Source organism: Carassius gibelio, chromosome B19 (assembly GCF_023724105.1).
Source record: "Carassius gibelio isolate Cgi1373 ecotype wild population from Czech Republic chromosome B19, carGib1.2-hapl.c, whole genome shotgun sequence".
Classification (NCBI taxonomy): domain Eukaryota; kingdom Metazoa; phylum Chordata; class Actinopteri; order Cypriniformes; family Cyprinidae; genus Carassius; species Carassius gibelio.
In genome coordinates, this window is record NC_068414.1 from 32685018 (window position 1) to 32705418 (window position 20401).

At 34.0% G+C, this 20401-nt stretch overlaps 2 long non-coding RNA genes across 2 annotated transcripts in view; one reads left to right on the forward strand and one right to left on the reverse strand.

Annotated features, from left to right (window-relative positions):
- LOC127979728 (uncharacterized) lies at window positions 1-18310 on the forward strand. Its single transcript, XR_008158849.1, has 2 exons — window positions 1-499; window positions 16511-18310. It is a non-coding gene; the product is annotated as an uncharacterized LOC127979728 (long non-coding RNA).
- LOC127979727 (uncharacterized) overlaps window positions 14912-20401 on the reverse strand; it is an 18773-nt gene continuing 13283 nt past the window's right edge. The window contains exon 3 of the long non-coding RNA XR_008158848.1: window positions 14912-15631. This is a non-coding gene — a long non-coding RNA (uncharacterized LOC127979727). The remainder of the gene's footprint in view (window positions 15632-20401) is intronic.

Consider the following 20401-nt stretch of genomic DNA (forward strand, 5'->3'; position numbering starts at 1 on the left):
GTCATAGGCTCCGCCCAACAGGAAGTTGGATATTTAGGGTTTAGTATTCATATTTTTCGTCAAAGTTGTGGGGGCTTTTGGGGTCCTTAACATACTTAAAAACTCTTGAAAATTTGCGCACACTTTGGAATCTGTGGCCTTTAGGAGCCTGCAGAGGCTGGGACCCGGGCGTGGCACAGGGGCTCTATGGCGCCCCCTGGAACACAGTCATAAATGTTGATGTATAGCTCACACATACTTGCTCGTATTAATATGAAACTCAGTACACATATAGATCTCATCGTGCTGAACAACTTTCGTACTGCATGTCATTCGGCTCCGCCCAACAGGAAGTCAGCTATTTAGAGTTATGTAAAAAGCGCATGCTCTGGAATTTGAAATACTTGTCATAGGTTTTTTTGCCGATTGCCACCAAATTCGGTCAACATGATCTCAAGACATTGGGGATGAAAAATTGCCAGGGGATTTTTGATATCTCGAACGGTTTGCTCGTGGCGAGGTGTTGAAATTATGGCGAGAAATGAGAAACAGGAAGTGTCTAATACCATCCACATACATTTCCTGATTTTAATCAAACTGCATCAGATTATTCGTTGTATGATGTCGATCGCATATATGTGACTATTAGGAGTCAAAGTTATAGCGCCACCAACTGGCAGCAGGAAGTGTGTCATTTTCAAAATGATTTGAATTCAGCATCTTATTTTTACTCGATTTGCTTCAAACTTCATCAGAATAATGTTAAAACACAGCCGATATAAATCTGCTGGGGGGATATTGATATCTAAAAATATTGTTGCCGTGGCAACATGTTAAACTGGAATACTTCTCAGGTGATTTTGAGGCATATAACATGCTTAGAATTTCATCAAACTCAGAACACATATCAGTATTTATGATAACTAGACACTGGCAAAAGTTCATAAGAGGGCGTGGAAGAGGCACTCTATAGCGCCACCTTTTGTCAAAAGTGGCGGGGTTAGTTTTAGCTACAGACACCAAACTCGGTACAAAAATTTTTCTTATCAAGACGGACAACTTTCTAATTCACAGTCATCAGCTACGATCAACAGGAAGTCAGCTATTTTGATTTGAATGTGGATTTTTTTTTACATTTAGCTGTGAATTAATGCATACTGCTCAGAGGAGAGTAACACTATACACACCAAACTTTGTCTACATGATGCCAAAACATTTTAAACAACTTAAATTGCCAATGGATTTTGGATAGCTTAAACGGTTTTGTCGTGGTGATTTTTTTAAATGACAGTAAAAATGGAATTATTAATTTTCCTGCATTTTTAAATTCCAAACACTTCAAAACCTTTTTTCGTACAGAAAAAAAGTCATTCTGAGTAAATATGGATAGTTTCACGACTTTACAACACTGTATGGATAACAGAAAATTAAAAAACTGTCAGACATCTCATCTCACTCTGTCCCTCTGTTTGAGTATATGTGCTTCAGACTTCCATTGTCTGAGAGAAATAGCGCCCCTACAGGTTCAATTCCCGGACTTTTACTTTCACTTTTAAATCGGTTAAAAATACAAATAAATACTTAGATTTAATTCACACTGACAAGCTAAACCAACATATCTGATTATTACCGGTTCAGGGCTCATGGATAAATTATTTCTGGCCAGAGATACGTGAGAAATAGGAGAGATGAATCACCGCTGTGATCATGAGCGTCTGGAGTAAAGAGCTCAGAAAAAACGAATTTATTCCTGTTTTAAAGCTTTTAAAAATAAATTATTACAGCGATATCACACAATCAACCAATTAGAACACACCAAGAGCTAAATTCAGATGTTTTTGAACTGTTTGTGTGAAAATGAATTATTTGCGGCTGCCTATCTGAAACCACCGCCTCCGATCAGCGCGTACAGTGTCGAGCTCAAAACAAACGAATTTATTCTTGTTTAAGAGCTTTTTTAAATAAAATATTACCACAAATGCACACAATAAACCCATTGTAACACTACAAGAGCTAAATGCAGGTGTTTGTGACCCGTTTAAAGTGTGCAAGACTATTTGAAAGCGCGACTGGCAGAATAACATATATCTCTGGAGCTGCAGGTTTCTGTCTTTCGTCGTACGAACGAACACATCACGGACAAGATTATTTCAAAATACATAATAGCTTGGCGACTATAAACGAAAACAGCCACGTGAACATAAACTGTTGAGAAATAAATCTGAAATGGATCTACTGGATTTTAATATTAAGTGACCGCATATACCAGCTGCTTCTGTCTTCAATTTTGATCCATATAAAAAATGAAACTCATTCATCTTGGCTGCTTTTTTTAATGTGTGTACGTATTTATTTATTTATTTATTTATTTATTTATTATTTTGCTCTAACAAGAATTAATCTATATTTAATTAAATCAATTACATTTTATTTTACATTTGATTTGTCCATTTCTGCATCTAAACGCCTAAAAACCTAAAACATGCTCTATTATACTATTGTTAGCAATTTCTTTATCGTCCAATTTATCTGGTGTACACTTTTATTTTCATAATAAACTTGTTTGTTAGATTATACACAGTTACAGTGGTCTATAATAAATATTAACAGGTTTTATTCAAGCTGTTTAGAATGATTGCAGTAGGCAAATGTTTTGAAATGTAAATAAAATTAAAAAAAATTAAATAAATAAATAAATAAAAAACATTGGAAAAGAATAACTGTTGTACATTTTTATACATTTTGTATAATTTCATAGTTTATGCATTATAGTTATAAAAACAAATAAATTTAGCCACTCACATAAAATCTTATAGGCCTTATCCTTTTCTGACAGTTTTAGGGATTTTTAAAAATCCTAAAAAACCTTATTTGTGCTGCAAATAATAATTTCAAACTCAAACAGTAAATATTCAGTTCATGCTTTATAAAGCCTTGTCCCAATATTAATAGTCAGTAGTAAGCAGTTTATAAATACAGCTATAAAAAGCTTGTTCTTGGGTTATAAGCACATTTATTAAAAAGGAGAGTAAAGGGTCAGTTATCTTCCTATGAAAAATAAAAAAATAAAAAAAAACAAACAACAACACAGATTGATACAGAACTCAGAAATTTTATTGTGGATTTATGATAAAATCAGCCTGTAAATGAATTCATACTCCTCCAAGAAGACACAAGTTCACAGCAAACTTTTTTAACATGAAGCTAATATACTGAAGATGTTAAATTGCGAATGGGTTTAGGATAGCTTAAATGGTGTGGCCATAGCGATTTATTAAAGTAACATAAAAAAATACAATCGTTATTTTACTATATCTTTAAAATTTTTCATTCCAACTCTTCATAATTTTTTATATACGTAGAAGTCATCATTTGAAGGAAGCACAGTAAGTTTCATAGCTTTATCATTTTCAAGAGCCAGCATAAAATTAAAACTATCATAACTTATAAATCAAGCTTGCAATTCTTAGTTCCAATAATGACCACCAGATGGAGCTATAGGATTACTTTTAAATAATTATTGTAAAACAAGTATGATTTAAATCATTTATAGAAATCTTTCAAAGAAAAATAATATGTATTTTATGTATTTTACTGATAAAATGACCCTCACTTAATTAGAATAACAAGCTGAAGTATTGTGAACTGTATATTAAGAATAATTCTTTATAAGCTTTATGGACAGATACGTTTTGAGTGACTCTTGAAGGTTCAGCACCACATCCTCTTTTACCACTGTTTAAAGAATTTATCTTACAGAACAGGTGTGAATGAATTTTGGATAGCTTGAATGATTTTGCGTGGTGATTTTTTGAAATAACAGTAAAAAAGTAACCAGTAAATGTCTTTTATTTTTTTAAAGTGCAGCTTCTAAACACTTCAAAAAAATGTACACATAGCAGACAAGTCATTCTGAGGAAATATGCATAGTTCCATGACTATACAACATTATATGGATGATAGAAAATTAAAAAACTATCATACATCTGATGTCACTCTGTCCCTCTGTCACTGTGGTTAATGTGTGTGTGTGTGTGTGTGTTTGTGTGTGTGTTAAGTGAATTAGGTGTGAAACTATCAGGGAGCATTTAGTCTCCAGCGCCAACATTTTACAGAACTGCCACTTTCCTGGAGTCTCAGAATTACAATGTGCCAGGTTCTGAGAGATCTAAGATTCCAAAAAATTATTTAATTAGAATACTATGAAGTATTGTGAAATACTATATATTAAGACTTTATATATAGGCTTAATTAACAGATTAGAGTGACTCGTGAAGGACCAGCACCACCTCCTCTTGTCCGATGGTTTGAGGAATATATCTTCCAGAATCCGGGATTAAGATTTAGGAGCTCATTTTTATTCCACCTCCTTTCCTGAAAGTCTGTCTTGCAGAATTGACTAAAAATTAATCTTCACATTAATTCCTAATTATTTTGCAATTCTTTTTGTCAGTTCTTCTTGACCTGTTTTTCTCTTCCAGCTTTCCTGGACTATTGTATAGCACTCATAAATGATTAAATAAAAAATAATGGTAGTTATTAAGATTGATATGGTTTGGAATTGGTAAAATGTGCTTGGAAAAAAATCACAATAAAACAATGTTTTAATGTTTAATTTGGAATATTAACTGACATGAATGAATGCTATATAAATATTGTTCATGTTAACATAATGTTTATAAATGAAATCTTATTGTAAAGTGTTACTAAAGTTATATATATATATATATATTGTTCTGTGAATGTGATTTTAAAGTCTAGATGATTCGGATTAACCCTTTAACTGCCATATCATTTAAAACCTCACTGCCAGAGGGATATTGTGAATGCATGTGCCCGCTGGGCACAGTTTACCTGATGCCACCGGGGTGGCGATGGCATTGGTGGCTTGAGCCCGCCATCGCTGCTTGCAGCTATATTTATTATTATTATTATTATTATTTATTATTATTATTTTTCTTCAAGGTTTCGGGGGCTTTTGGGGCCCTTAACATGCTTAAAAAGTCTTGAAAATTGGCACACACATTGGAACCTGCGGCCATTAGGGCCGGGCAGAGACTGATACACGGGCGTGGCACAGGGGCTCTACAGCGCCCCCTGGAATATGGAGGGCCATATATCATACATACTTGCACATAGACATACGAAACTCGGTACACATATAGAACTCATCAATACAAACAACTTTCGTATTGCATATCATAGGCTCCGCCCAACAGGAAGTTGGCTATTTGGGGTTTATTATTCATATTTGTCGTCAAAGTTGTGGGGGCTTTTGGGGTCCTTAACATACTCAAAAACTCTTGAAAATTTGCGCACACTTTGGAATCTGTGGCCTGAAGGAGCCTGCAGAGGCTGAGACCTGGGCGTGGCACAGGGGCTCTACGGCGCCCCCTGGATCACAGTTATAAATGTTGATGTATAGCTCACACATACTTGCACGTATTAATATGAAACTCAGTACACATATAGATCTCATCGTGCCGAACAACTTTCGTATTGCATATCATAGGCTCCGCCCAACAGGAAGTCAGCTATTTAGAGTTATGTAAAAAGCGCATGCTCTGGAATTTGAAATACTTGTCATAGGTTTTTTACTCGATTGCTGCCAAACTCGGTCAACATGATCTCAAGACATTGGGGATGAAAAATTGCCAGGGGATTTTTGATATCTCAAACGGTTTGCTCGTGGCGAGGCTTTGAAATTATGGTGAGAATTGAGAAACAGGAAGTGTCTAATACCATCCACATACATTTCCTGATTTTAATCAAACTTCATCAGATTATTCATTGTATGATGTCGATCGCATATATGTGACTATTAGGAGTCAAAGTTATAGCGCCACCAAGTGGCAGCAGGAAGTGTGTCATTTTCAAAATGCTTTGAATTCAGCATCTTATTTTTACTCGATTTGCTTCAAACTTCATCAGAATAATGTTAAAACACAGCCGATATAAATCTGCTGGGGGGATATTGATATCTAAAAATATTGTTGCCGTGGCAACATGTCAAACTGGAATACTTCTCAGGTGATTTTGAGGCATATAACATACTTAGAATTTCATCAAACTCAGAACACATATCAGTATTAGTGACAGCTAGACACTGGCAAAATTTCATAAGAGGGCGTGGAAGAGGCACTCTATAGCGCCACCTTTTGTCAAAAGTGGGGGGGTTAGTTTTAGCTACAGACACCAAACTCAGTACAAAAATTGTTCTTATCAAGACGGACAACTTTCTAATTCACAGTCATCAGCTACGACCAACAGGAAGTCGGCTATTTTGATTTGAATGTGGATTGTTTTTTACATTTAGCTGTGAATTAATGCATACTGCTCAGAGGAGAGTAACACTATACACACCAAACTTGGTGTACATGTTGAAAAAACATTGAGGAACTTAAATTGTGAATGGGTTTTGGATAGCTTGGATGGTTTTGTCGTGGGGATTTTTTAAAATGACAATAAAGATGGAATTATTAATTTTCCTGCATTTTTAAATTCCAAACACTTCAAAACCTTTTTTCATAAAGAAAAAAAGTTATTCTGAGTAAATATGCATAGTTTCATGACTTTACAACACTGTATGGATAACAGAAAATTAAAAAACTGTCAGACATCTCATATCACTCTGTCCCTCTGTTTGAGTGTGTGTGCTTAGACTTCCATTGTCTGAGAGAAAATGCGCCCCTACAGGTGCAGTTACCGGAATAAAAAAGGGAGGAGACTGTCTTTTGGTTTCGATTTTAAATCGGTTAAAATACAAATAAATACTTGGATTTAATTCACACTGACAAGCTAAACCAACATATATGATTATTATAAGGTCAGGGCTCATTAATAATTGATGTGTGGTCAGTGATACGTGAGAAACACGAGAGATGAATCACCGCTCTGAGCAGGAGCGTGTGGAATGATGAGCTCAGAAAAAAACGAGTTTATTCTTGTTTTATAGCTATTAAAAATAAAGTATTGCAGCGATATCACACAATTCACCAATTAGAGCACACCAAGAGCTAAATTAAGATGTTTTTGAACTGTTTGTGTGAAAATGAAATATTCGCGGCTGCCTATCTGAAATTACTGCCTCCGATCAGCGCGCACAGTGTCACAAGTTCAAAACAAACGAATTTATTCTTGTTTAAGAGCTTTTCAAAATAAATTATTGCCATAAATGCACACAATACATCCATTATAACACTACACGAGCTAAATGCAGGTGTTTGTGACCCGTTTAAGTGCGCAAGACTATTTGAAAGCGCGACTGGCAGAATAACATTTCTCTCTCGAGCTGCAGGATTCTGCCTTTCGTCGTAAGAACGAACACATCACGGACAAGATTATTTCAAAATACATAATAGCTTGGCTAATATAAACGAAAACAGCCACGTGAACATAAACTGTTGAGAAATAAATCTGAAGTGGATCTACTGGATTTTAATATTAAGTGACCGCATATGCAGCTGCTTCTGTCTTCAATTTTAATCTATATAAAAAATTAAACTCATTCATCTTGGCTGCTTTTTTAATGTGTGTACGTATTTATTTATTATTTTGCTCTAACAAGACTTAATCTATATTTAATTAAATCAATTACATTTGATTTTACATTTGATTTGTCCATTTCTGCATCTAAACGCCTAAAAACCTAAAACATGCTCTATTATACTATTGTTAGCAATTTCTTTATCGTCCAATTTATCTGGTGTACACACTTTATTTTCATAATAAACTCGTTTGTTAGATTATACACAGTTATAGTGGTCTATAATAAATATTGACAGGTTTTATTCAAGCTGTTTAGAATGATTGCCATAGGCTAATTTTTAAAAATGTAAATCCCAAAAAAAAAAAAAAAAAAAAATGTAAATAAATAAAAAACATTGGAAAAGAATAACTTGTACTTTTTTATACATTTTGTATAGTTTCATAGTTTATGCATTATAGTTATAAAAACAAACAAATTTAGCCACTCACATAGAAATCTTAGGCCTTATCCTTTTCTGACAGTTTTAGGGATTTTTAAAAATCCTAAAAAACCTTATTTGTGCTGCAAATAATAATTTCAAACTAATTTGATACTGACCTCTGACATCCTGTGACATGATATTTATTTGAATTTACATAATCTCATGGATGTAACAGTAAATCTGTTCAGCTCACAGATCAAGACTAAGCTGTAATGCAAGCAGAACTTTCACAAATGCTTTTAGGTCAATAAAATCATTACAAAACACTTACAAATCATTTAAGGGATTTGATAACACTGTAAAATAATGTCTAATTTGTTAACATTAGCAAATGCATTGATAACACTTTATAATAACTGCACTCATTAGTAAATAGTCAGTTCATGCTTCATAAAGCCTTGTCCCAATATTAATAGTCAGTAGTAAGCAGTTTATAAATACAGCTATAAATAGCTCATTTATTAAAAATGAGAGTAAAGGGTCAGTTATCTTCCTATGAAAAATAAAAAAATAAAATAAACAAACAACAACACTGATTGATACAGAACTCAGAAATGTTATTGTGGATTTATGATAAACTCAGCCTGTAAATGAATTCATTCTCCTCCAAGAAGACACAAGTAGTTCACACCAAACTTTTTTAACATGAAGCCATATACTGAAGATGTTAAATTGCGAATGGGTTTAGGATACCTTAAATGGTGTGGCCATAGAGATTTATTAAAGTAACATAAAAAAATACCATAGTTATTTTACTATATCTTTAAAATTTTTAATTCCAACTCTTCATAATTTTTTATATACCTATAAGTCATCATTTGAAGGAAGCACAGTAAGTTTCATAGCTTTATCATTTTCAAGAGCCAGCATAAAATTAAAACTATCATAACATATAAATCAAGCTGGCAATTCTTAGTACCAATAATGGCCACCAGATGGAGCTATAGGATCACTTTTAAATAATTATTGTAGAAACAAGTATGATTTAAATCATTTATAGAAATCTTTCAAAGAAAAATAATATGAATTTTATGTATTTTACTGATAAAATGACCCTCACTTAATTAGAACAACATGCTGAAGTATTGTGAACTGTATATTAAGAATAATTCTTTATAGGCTTTATGGACAGATACGTTTTGAGTGACTCTTGAAGGATCAGCACCACATCCTCTTTTACCACTGTTTAAAGAATGTATCTAACAGTACAGGTGCGGATGAATTTTGAATGGCTTGAATGGTCTTGTCGTGGTGATTTTTTGAAATAACAATAAAAAAGTAACCGGTAAATGTCTTTACTTTTTTTAAGTGCAGCTTCTAAACACTTCAAAAAAATGTACACATAGAAGACAAGTCATTCTGAGGAAATATGCATGGTTTCATGACTATACAACACTATATGGATGATAGAAAATTAAAAAACTATCATACATCTGATGTCACTCTGTCCCTCTGTCACTGTGGGTAATGTGTCTGTGTGTGTGTGTGTGTGTGTGTGTGTGTGTGTGTGTGTGTGTGTGTGTTAAGTGAATTAGGTGTGAAACTATCAGGGAGCATTTAGTCTCCAGCGCCAACATTTTACAGAACTGCCACTTTCCTGGAGTCTCAGAATTACAATGTGTCAGGTTCTGAGAGATCTAAGATTCCAAAAAATGATTTAATTAGAATACCATGAAGTATTGTGAAATACTATATATTAAGACTTTATATATAGGCTTTTTGAACAGATTAGAGTGACTTGTGAAGGACCAGCACCACCTCCTCTTGTCCGATGGTTTGAGGAATATATCTTCCAGAATCCGGGATTAAGATTTAGGAGCTCATTTTTATTCCACCTCCTTTCCTGAAAGTCTGTCTTGCAGAATTGACTAAAAATTAATCTTCACATTAATTCCTAATTATTTTGCAATTATTTTTGTCAGTTCTTCTTGGCATGTTTTTTTTTCTTCTTCTTCTTTTCTGACCTCATGACCCAGTCAGCATTTTTCTACAATGGTCAAGTCTTAACTTATCCATTTCTGTATTGGATTTGTGTTTGATATTTCTCATGGGTATTTCATAATTTTCGACTTTGAGTTAAAACAGTTTGAGTTAAAACTCTTTTTTATTGCATTTCATCTGTAAAAGAAAACATGCCCAATAATTCTGCACACATGAATATAAGGAGTTTTTCTCTTCCAGCTTTCCTGGACTATTGTATAGCACTCATAAATGATTAAATAAAAAATAATGGTAGTTATTAAGATTGATATGGTTTGGAATTGGTAAAATGTGCTTGGAAAAAAATCACAAAAAAACAATGTTTTAATGTTTAAGTTTGGAATATTAACTGACATGAATGAATGCTATATAAATATTGTTCATGTTAACATAATGTTTAGAAATGAAATATTATTGTAAAGTGTCACTAAAGTTATATATATTGTTCTGTGAATGTGATTTTAAAGTCTTGATGATTCTGATTAACCCTTTAACTGCCTTATCCTTTAAAACCTCACTGCCAGAGGGATATTGTGAATGCATGTGCCCGCTGGGCACAGTTTACCTGATGCCACCGGGGTGGCGATGGCATTGGTGGCTTGAGCCCGCCATCGCTGCTTGCAGCTATATTTATTAGGGCCCGAGCCAATGGGCGCAGGGCCCTATTGTTCCCCTAAGGATTATTCTTCTTATTATTAGGGCTCAAGCCCAAAGGGCGAGAGGCCTATTGTTTTCCTTAGGATTATTTTTTATTATTATTATTATTATTATTATTATTATTATTATTTTTTTCCAACGTCTCGGGGGCTTTTGGGGCCCTTAACATGCTTAAAAAGTCTTGAAAATTGGCACACAGATTGGAACCTGCGGCCATTAGGGCCGGGCAGAGACTGATACACGGGCGTGGCACAGGGGCTCTACAGCGCCCCCTGGAATATGGAGGGCCATATATCATACATTCTTGCTCGTAGACGTATGAAACTCGGTACACATATAAATCTCATCAATCCAAACAACTTTTGTATTGCATATCATAGGCTCCGCCCAACAGGAAGTTGGCTATTTAGGGTTTAGTATTCAAATTTTTCGTCAAAGTTGTGGGGGCTTTTGGGGTCCTTAACATACTCAAAAACTCTTGAAAATTTGTGCACACTTTGGAATCTGTGGCCTTTAGGAGCCTGCAGAGGCTGGGACCCGGGCGTGGCACAGGGGCTCTACGGCGCCCCCTGGAACACAGTCAGAAATGTTGATGTATAGCTCACACATACTTGCACATATTCATATGAAACTCAGTACACATATAGATCTCATCGTGCCGAACAACTTTCGTATTGCATGTCATAGGCTCCACCCAACAGGAAGTCAGCTATTTAGAGTTATGTAAAAAGCGCATGCTCTGGAATTTGAAATACTTGTCATAGGTTTTTTTCTCGATTGCCGCCAAACTCGGTCAACATGATCTCAAGACACTGGGGATGAAAAATTGCCAGGGGATTTTTGATATCTCGAACGGTTTGCTCGTGGCGAGGCGTTGAAATTATGGCGAGAAATTAGAAACAGGAAGTGTCTAATACCATCCACATACATTTCCTGATTTTAATCAAACTTCATCAGATTATTCGTTGTATGATGTCGATCGCATATATGTGACTATTAGGAGTCAAAGTTATAGCGCCACCAACTGGCAGAAGGAAGTGTGTCATTTTCAAAATGATTTGAATTCAGCATCTTATTATTACTCGATTTGCTTCAAACTTCATCAGAATAATGTTAAAACACAGCCGATATAAATCTGCAAGGGGGATATTGATATCTAAAAAATTGTTGGCGTGGCAACATGTCAAACTGGAATACTTCTCAGGTGATTTTGAGGCAAATACCATACTTAGAATTTCACAAAACTCTGAACACACATCAGTATTTCTGATAGGAACTTAAATTGTGAATGGATTTTGGATAGCTTGAATGGTTTTGCCGTGGTGATTTTTTGAAATTACCTTACAAAGGGAATCATTATTGTATTTTTAAAATGCAGCTTCCAAACACGTCAAAGAATTTTTTCATACAGATGAAAAAGTCATTCTGAGGAAATATGCATAGTTTCAAGACTTTACAACACTGTATGGATAACAGAAAATTAAAAAACTCTCAGACATCTCATCTCACTTTGTCCCTCTGTTTGAGTATGTGTGCTTCAGACTTCCATTGTCTGAGAGAAATTGCGCCCCTACAGGTGCAATTACCGGACTTTTACTTTCACTTTTAAATCGGTTAAAAATACAAATAAATACTTAGATTTAATTCACACTGACAAGCTAAACCAACATATCTGATTATTACCGGTTCAGGGCTCATGGATAAATTATTTCTGGCCAGAGATACGTGAGAAATAGGAGAGATGAATCACCGCTGTGATCACGAGAGTCTGGAGTAAAGAGCTCAGAAAAAACTAATTTATTCCTGTTTTATAGCTTTTAAAAATAAATTATTACAGCGATATCACACAATCAACCAATTAGAACACACCAAGAGCTAAATTCAGATGTTTTTGAACTGTTTGTGTGAAAATGAAATATTTGTGGCTGCCTATCTGAAATCACGCCTCCGATCAGCGCTTACAGTGTCGAGCTCAAAACAAACGAATTTATTCTTGTTTAAGAGCTTTTTTAAATAAAACATTACCACAAATGCACACAATAAACCCATTGTAACACATCAAGAGGTAAATGCAGGTGTTTGTGACCCGTTTAAGTGCGCAAGACTATTTGAAAGCGAGACTGGCAGAATAACATATCTCTCGAGCTGCAGGATTCTGGCTTTCGTCGTACGAACGAACACATCACGGACAAGATTATTTCAAAACACATAATAGCTTGGCGACTATAAACGAAAACAGCCACGTGAACATAAACTGTTGAGAAATATATATGAAGTGGATCTACTGGATTTTAATATTAAGTGACCGCATATACCAGCTGCTTCTGTCTTCAATTTTAATCTATATAAAAAATGAAATTCATTCATCTTGGCTGCTTTTTTAATGTGTGTACGTATTTATTTATTTATTTATTATTTTGCTCTAACAAGAATTAATCTATATTTAATTAAATCAATTACATTTTATTTTACATTTGATTTGTCCATATCTGCATCTAAACGCCTAAAAACCTAAAACATGCTCTATTATACTATTGTTAGCAATTTCTTTATCGTCCAATTTATCTGGTGTACACACTTTTATTTTCATAATAAACTTGTTTGTTAGATTATACACAGTTACAGTGGTCTATAATAAATATTAACAGGTTTTATTCAAGCTGTTTAGAATGATTGCAGTAGGCTAATTTTTTTTAATGTAAATCCAAAAAAAAAAAAAAAAAAAAAAAAAAAAAAACATTGGAAAACAATGACTGTTGTACTTTTTTATACATTTTGTATAATTTCATAGTTTATGCATTATAGTTATAAAACAAATAAATGTAGCCACTCACATAGAAATCTTAGGCCTTATCCTTTTCTGACAGTTTTAGGGATTTTTAAAAATCCTAAAAAACCCTAATTTGTGCTGCAAATAATAATTTCAAACTCAAAAAGTAAATAGTCAGTTCATGCTTTATAAAGCCTTGTCCCAATATTAATAGTCAGTAGTAAGCAGTTTATAAATACAGCTATAAATAGCTTGTTTTTGGTTTATAAGCACATTTATTAAAAAGGAGAGTAAAAGATCAGTTATCTTCCTATGAAAAATAAAAGATAAAAATAAACAAACAACAACACAGATTGATACAGAACTCAGAAATGTTATTGTGGATTTATGATAAACTCAGCCTGTAAATGAATTAATTCTCCTCCAAGAAGACACAAGTAGTTCACACCAAACTGTTTTAACATGAAGCCATATACTGAAGATGTTAAATTTCGAATGGGTTTAGGATACCTTAAATGGTGTGGCCATAGCGATTTATTAAAGTAACATAAAAAAATACAATAGTTATTTTACTATATCTTTAAAATGTTTAATTCCAACTATTCATAATTTTTTATATACGTAGAAGTCATCATTTGAAGGAAGCACAGTAAGTTTCATAGCTTTATCATTTTCAAGAGCCAGCATAAAATTAAAACTATCATAACTTATAAATCAAGCTGGCAATTCTTAGTACCAATAACGGCCACCAGATGGAGCTATAGGATTACTTTTAAATAATTATTGTAGAAACAAGTATGATTTAAATCATTTATAGAAATCTTTCAAAGAAAAATAATATGAATTTTATGTATTTTACTGATAAAATGACCCTCACTTAATTAGAAAAACAAGCTGAAGTATTGTGAACCGTATATTAAGAATAATTCTTTATAGGCTTTATGGACAGATACGTTTTCAGAGACTCTTGAAGGATCAGCACCACATCCTCTTTTACCACTGTTTAAAGAATTTATCTTACAGAAGAGGTGCGAATGAATTTTGGATAGCTTGAATGGTTTTGTCGTGGTGATTTTTTTTTTAAATAACAGTAAAAAAGTAACCAGTAAATGTATTTAATTTTTTTAAAGTGCAGCTTATAAACACTTCAAAAAAATGTACACATAGAAGACAAGTCATTCTGAGGAAATATGCATAGTTTCATGACTATACAACACTATATGGATGATAGAAAATTAAAAAAACTATCATACATCTGATGTCACTCTGTCCCTCTGTCACTGTGGGTAATGTGTGTGTGTGTGTGTGTGTGTTAAATGAATTAGGTGTGAAACTATCAGGGAGCATTTAGTCTCCAGCGCCAACATTTTACAGAACTGACACTTTCCTGGAGTCTCAGAATTACAATGTGCCAGGTTCTGAGAGATCTAAGATTCCAAAAAATGATTGAATTAGAATACCATGAAGTATTGTGAAATACTATATATTAAGACTTTATATATAGGCTTTATGAACAGATTAGAGTGACTCGTGAAGGACCAGCAGCACCTCCTCTTGTCCGATGGTTTGAGGAATATATCTTCCAGAATCCGGGATTAAGATTTAGGAGCTCATTTTTATTCCACCTCCTTTCCTGAAAGTCTGTCTTGCAGAATTGACTAAAAATTAATCTTCACATTAATTCCTAATTATTTTGCAATTCTTTTTGTCAGTTCTTCTTGACCTGTTTTTTTCTTCTTCTTTTCTGACCTCATGACCCAGTCAGCATTTTTTGTACAATGGTCAAGTCTTAACTTATCCATTTCTGTATTGCATGTGTGTTTGATATTTATCATGGGTATTTCATAATTTTCGACTTTACAGTTTGAGTTAAAACTCTTTTTTTAGCGCATTTCATCTGTAAAAGAAAACATGCCTAATAATTCTGCACACATGAATATAAGGAGGTTTTCTCTTCCAGCTTTCCTGGACTATTGTATAGCACTCATAAATGATTTAATGAAAAATAATGGTAGTTATTAAGATTGATATGGTTTGGAATTGGTCAAATGTGCTTGGAAAAAAAATCACAATAAAACAATGTTTTAATGTTTAATTTTGGAATATGAACTGACATGAATGAATGTTATATAAATATTGTTCATATTAACATAATGTTTATAAATGAAATCTTATTGTAAAGTGTTACTAAAGTTAAATATATATTGTTCTGTGAATGTGATTTTAAAGTCTAGATGATTCGGATTAACCCTTTATCTGGCGTATCCTTTAAAACCTCACTGCCAGAGGGATATTGTGAATGCATGTGCCCACTGGGCACAGTTTACCTGATGCCACCGGGGTGGCGATGGCATTGGTGGCTTGAGCCCGCCATCGCTGCTTGCAGCTATATTTTTTTATTATTATTATTATTTTTTTCCAACGTTACGGGGGCTTTTGGGGTCCTTAACATGCTCGAAAACTCTTGAAAATTGGCACACACCTTGGAACCTGCGGCCATTAGGGCTGGGCAGAGACAGATATACGGGCGTGGCACAGGGGCTCTACAGCGCCCCCTGGAATACTGAGGGCCATATATCATACATACTTGCACGTAGACACACGAAACTCGGTACACATGTAGATCTCATCAAACCAAACAACTTTCGTACTGCATGTCATAGGCTCCGCCCAACAGGAAGTTGGCTATTTAGGGTTTAGTATTCATATTTTTCGTCAAAGTTGTGGGGGCTTTTGGGGTCCTTAACATACTCAAAAACTCTTGAAAATTTGCGCACACTTTGGAATCTGTGGCCTTTAGGAGCCTGCAGAGGCTGGGACCCGGGCGTGGCACAAGGGCTCTACGGCGCCCCCTGGATCACAGTCAGAAATGTTGATGTATAGCACACACATACTCACACATATGCATATGAAACTCAGTACACATATAGATCTCATCGTGCCGAACAACTTTCGTATTGCATGTCATAGGCTCCGCCCAACAGGAAGTCAGCTATTTAGAGTTATGTAAAAAGCGCATGCTCTGGAATTTGAAATACTTGTCATAGGTTTTTTTGCAGATTGCCACCAAATTCGGTCAACATGATCTCAAGACATTGGGGATGAAAAATTGCCAGGGGATTTTTGATATCTCTAACGGTTTGCTCGTGGCGAGGTGTTGAAATTATGGCGAGAAATGAGAAACAGGAAGTGTCTAATACCATCCACATACATTTCCTGATTTTAATCAAACTTCATCAGATTATTCTTTGTATGATGTCGATCGCATATATGTGACTATTAGGAGTCAAAGTTATAGCGCCACCAACTGGCAGCAGGAAGTGTGTCATTTTCAAAATGCTTTGAATTCAGCATCTTATTATTACTCAATTTGCTTCAAACTTCATCAGAATAATGTTAAAACACAGCCTATATAAATCTGCTGGGGGGATATTGATATCTAAAAATATTGTTGCCGTGGCAACATGTTAAACTGGAATACTTCTCAGGTGATTTTGAGGCATATAACATGCTTAGAATTTCATCAAACTCAGAACACATATCAGTATTTATGATAACTAGACACTGGCAAAAGTTCATAAGAGGGCGTGGAAGAGGCACTCTATAGCGCCACCTTTTGTCAAAAGTGGGGGGGTTAGTTTTAGCTACAGACACCAAACTCGGTACAAAAATTGTTCTCATCAAGACGGACAACTTTCTAATTCACAGTCATCAGCTACGATCAACAGGAAGTCAGCTATTTTGATTTGAATGTGGATTTTTTTTTTACATTTAGCTGTGAATTAATGCATACTGCTCAGAGGAGAGTAACACTATACACACCAAATTTTGTCTACATGATGCCAAAACATTTTAAACAACTTAAATTGCCAATAGATTTTGGATAGCTTGAACGGTTTTGTCTCTGTGATTTTTTTTAAATGACATTAAAAATGGAATTATTAATTTTCCTGCATTTTTTAATTCCAAACACTTCAAAACCTTTTTTCATACAGACAAAAAGTCATTCTGAGTAAATATGGATAGTTTCACGACTTTACAACACTGTATGGGTAACAGAAAATTAAAAAACTGTCAGACATCTCATCTCACTTCTGTCCCTCTGTTTGAGTGTATGTGCTTAGACTTCCATTGTCTGAGAGAAATTGCGCCCCTACAGGTGCAATTACCGGAGTTTTAGTTTCTCTTTTAAATCGGTTAAAATACAAATAAATACTTAGATTTAATTCACACTGACAAGCTAAACCAACATATATGATTATTACCGGGTCAGGGCTCATTAATAATTGATGTGTGGTCAGTGATACGTGAGAAACAGGAGAGATTAATCACCGCTCTGAGCAGGAGCGTGTGGAATGACGAGCTCAGAAAAAACGAGTTTATTCTTGTTTCATAGCTATTAAGAATAAAGTATTGCAGCGATATCACACAATTCACAAATTAGAACACACCAAGAGCTAAATTAAGATGTTTTTGAACTGTTTGTGTGAAAATTAAATATTTGTGGCTGCCTATCTGAAATCACCGCTCCGATCAGCGCGCACAGTGCCACAAGTTCAAAACTAACAAATTTATTCTTGTTTAAGAGCTTTTTAAAATAAAATATTGCCATAAATGCACACAATACACACATTATAACACAACAAGAGCTAAATACAGGTGTTTGTGACCCGTTTAAGTGTGCAAGACTATTTGAAAGCGCGACTGGCACAATAACATATATCTCTCGAGCTGCAGGATTCTGCCTTTCGTCGTACGAACGAACACATCACGGACAAGATTATTTCAAAATACATAATAGCTTGGCGAATATAAACGAAAACAGCCACGTGAACATAAACTGTTGAGAAATAAATCTGAAGTGGATCTACTGGATTTGAATATTAAGTGACCGCATATACCAGCTGCTTCTGTCTTCAATTTTAATCTATATATATAAAAAAGGAGACTCATTTGTCTTGGCTGCTTTTTTAATGTAGCGTATTTATTTATTTACTTTTTTATACATTTTGTATAATTTCATAGTTTATGTATTACGATTATAAAAACAAAAATAAATTTAGCCACTCACATAGAAATATCTTAGGCCTTATCCTTTTCTGACAGTTTTAGGGATTTTAAAAAATCCTAAAAAACCTTATTTGTGCTGCAAATAATAATTTCAAACTCATTTGATACTGACCTATGACATCCTCTGACATGCTATTTATTTGAATTTACATAATGTCATGGATGTAACAGTAAATCTGTTCAGCTCACAGATGAAGACTAAGCTGTAATGCAAGCAGAACACTTATAAATCATTTAAGGATTTGATAACACTGTAAAATAATGTCTTATTTGCTAACATTAGTAAATGCATTGGTAACACTTTATAATAACTGCACTCATTAGTAAATAGTCAGTTCGTGCTTTATAAAGTCTTGTCCCAACATTAATAGTCATTAGTAAGCAGCTTATAAATACAGCTATAAATAACTTTTTCTTGGTTTATAAGGACATATTTTAAAAAGGAGAGTAAAGGGTCAGTTATCTTCCTAAGAAAAATAAAAATAAACAAACACAACACAGATTGATACAGAAATATTTATTTCAATATGCAATAAAAGGAAACTGTACACTTGAATTATATATATATATATATATATATATATATATATATATATATATATATATATATATATATATATATATATATGTGTGTGTGTGTTGGTATGTGGGAAGCACAGTTTTTGAGTGCACTGTAGACTTGCTCTCCAGGTGGATTCTGGTTGTATGCAGTCCATAAGGTATGGCTTTGTGTGTACATGTGAACAAGGAGAGGACACAAGACGTTTGAGATAATTTTTAATGGAGTTCAAGTAATAAAGAAAGACATTTGTTATGCATCTACATCCGTCTGCATGGACTCTGTACGTGTTTTAAACTTGCTAACCCCTATTATCAACGGCATTGGAAAGCCAATACACACACACAGACACATGTATATATATATATATACTTGATAAAATATATATATATATATATATATATATATATATATATATATATATATATATATATATATATATATATATATTTTATCAAGTGTACAGCTGTACAGTTTCTTTTTATCCATCTTGAAAAAATATTTCTGTGTTCTGTATCCCTCTGTGTTGTGTTTGACTTTTTAGTTTGGTAGATGAATGTTCCTTTAAATCTCATTTGTGAATGATTTAAATGTATAAATAGTCTTTGCTTTAGATGAGCTCACAAAGGACTGTCACCATTAGGACTCCCTATGCATAGGGCCCGGGATCTTGTGCAGCGCCCCTGCTGACAACTAGAATAATGTTATAATACTTAAAGTATGAAAATACAATGATTGAACTTTATAGCTTAAGAACAAAACATTTATAGCTGTATTTATGAACTGTTTAATAATGCCTATTAAAGGAGTGCTATTATTATTTTTCAAATTTAGTTATACTGTAATGTTGTTGTTTCAGCATAAAAAAAAGTTCTGCAAAGTTACTAAGCTGAAAGTCCAATTCAAAAGGAGATATTTTATTTAACAAAAAACACTTTTTAAAAACTATAATGAACAAATTGTTTGGACTACAACAAATATTGTCCGGGATTTGTGATTTCACAAATATGGACGAATGGGATGAGAATTGGTTGAGCTGCACTATAGAAAGCAACGAGTGTGATACATATGTAGTTGACCATGAAGCCTGCAAGAGAAAAACAAAACTCCTTATATTCAGGTGTGAAGAATTATTAGGCATTTTTTCCTTTACTGATAAAAAAGGTTTAACTCAGATTGAAAAATGTGTTTCTAAAGTTATATATATTGTTCTGTGAATGCGATTTCAAAGTCTAGATGATTCAGATTAACCCTTTAACTGCCGTATCCCTTAAAACCTGACTGCCAGAGTGCTATTGTGAATGCATGTGCCCGCTTGGCACAGTTTACCTGATGCCACAGGGGTGGTGTTGCACTGATGGCTTGAGCCCGCCATCGCTGCTTGCAGCTATATTTATTATTATTTTTCTTCAAGGT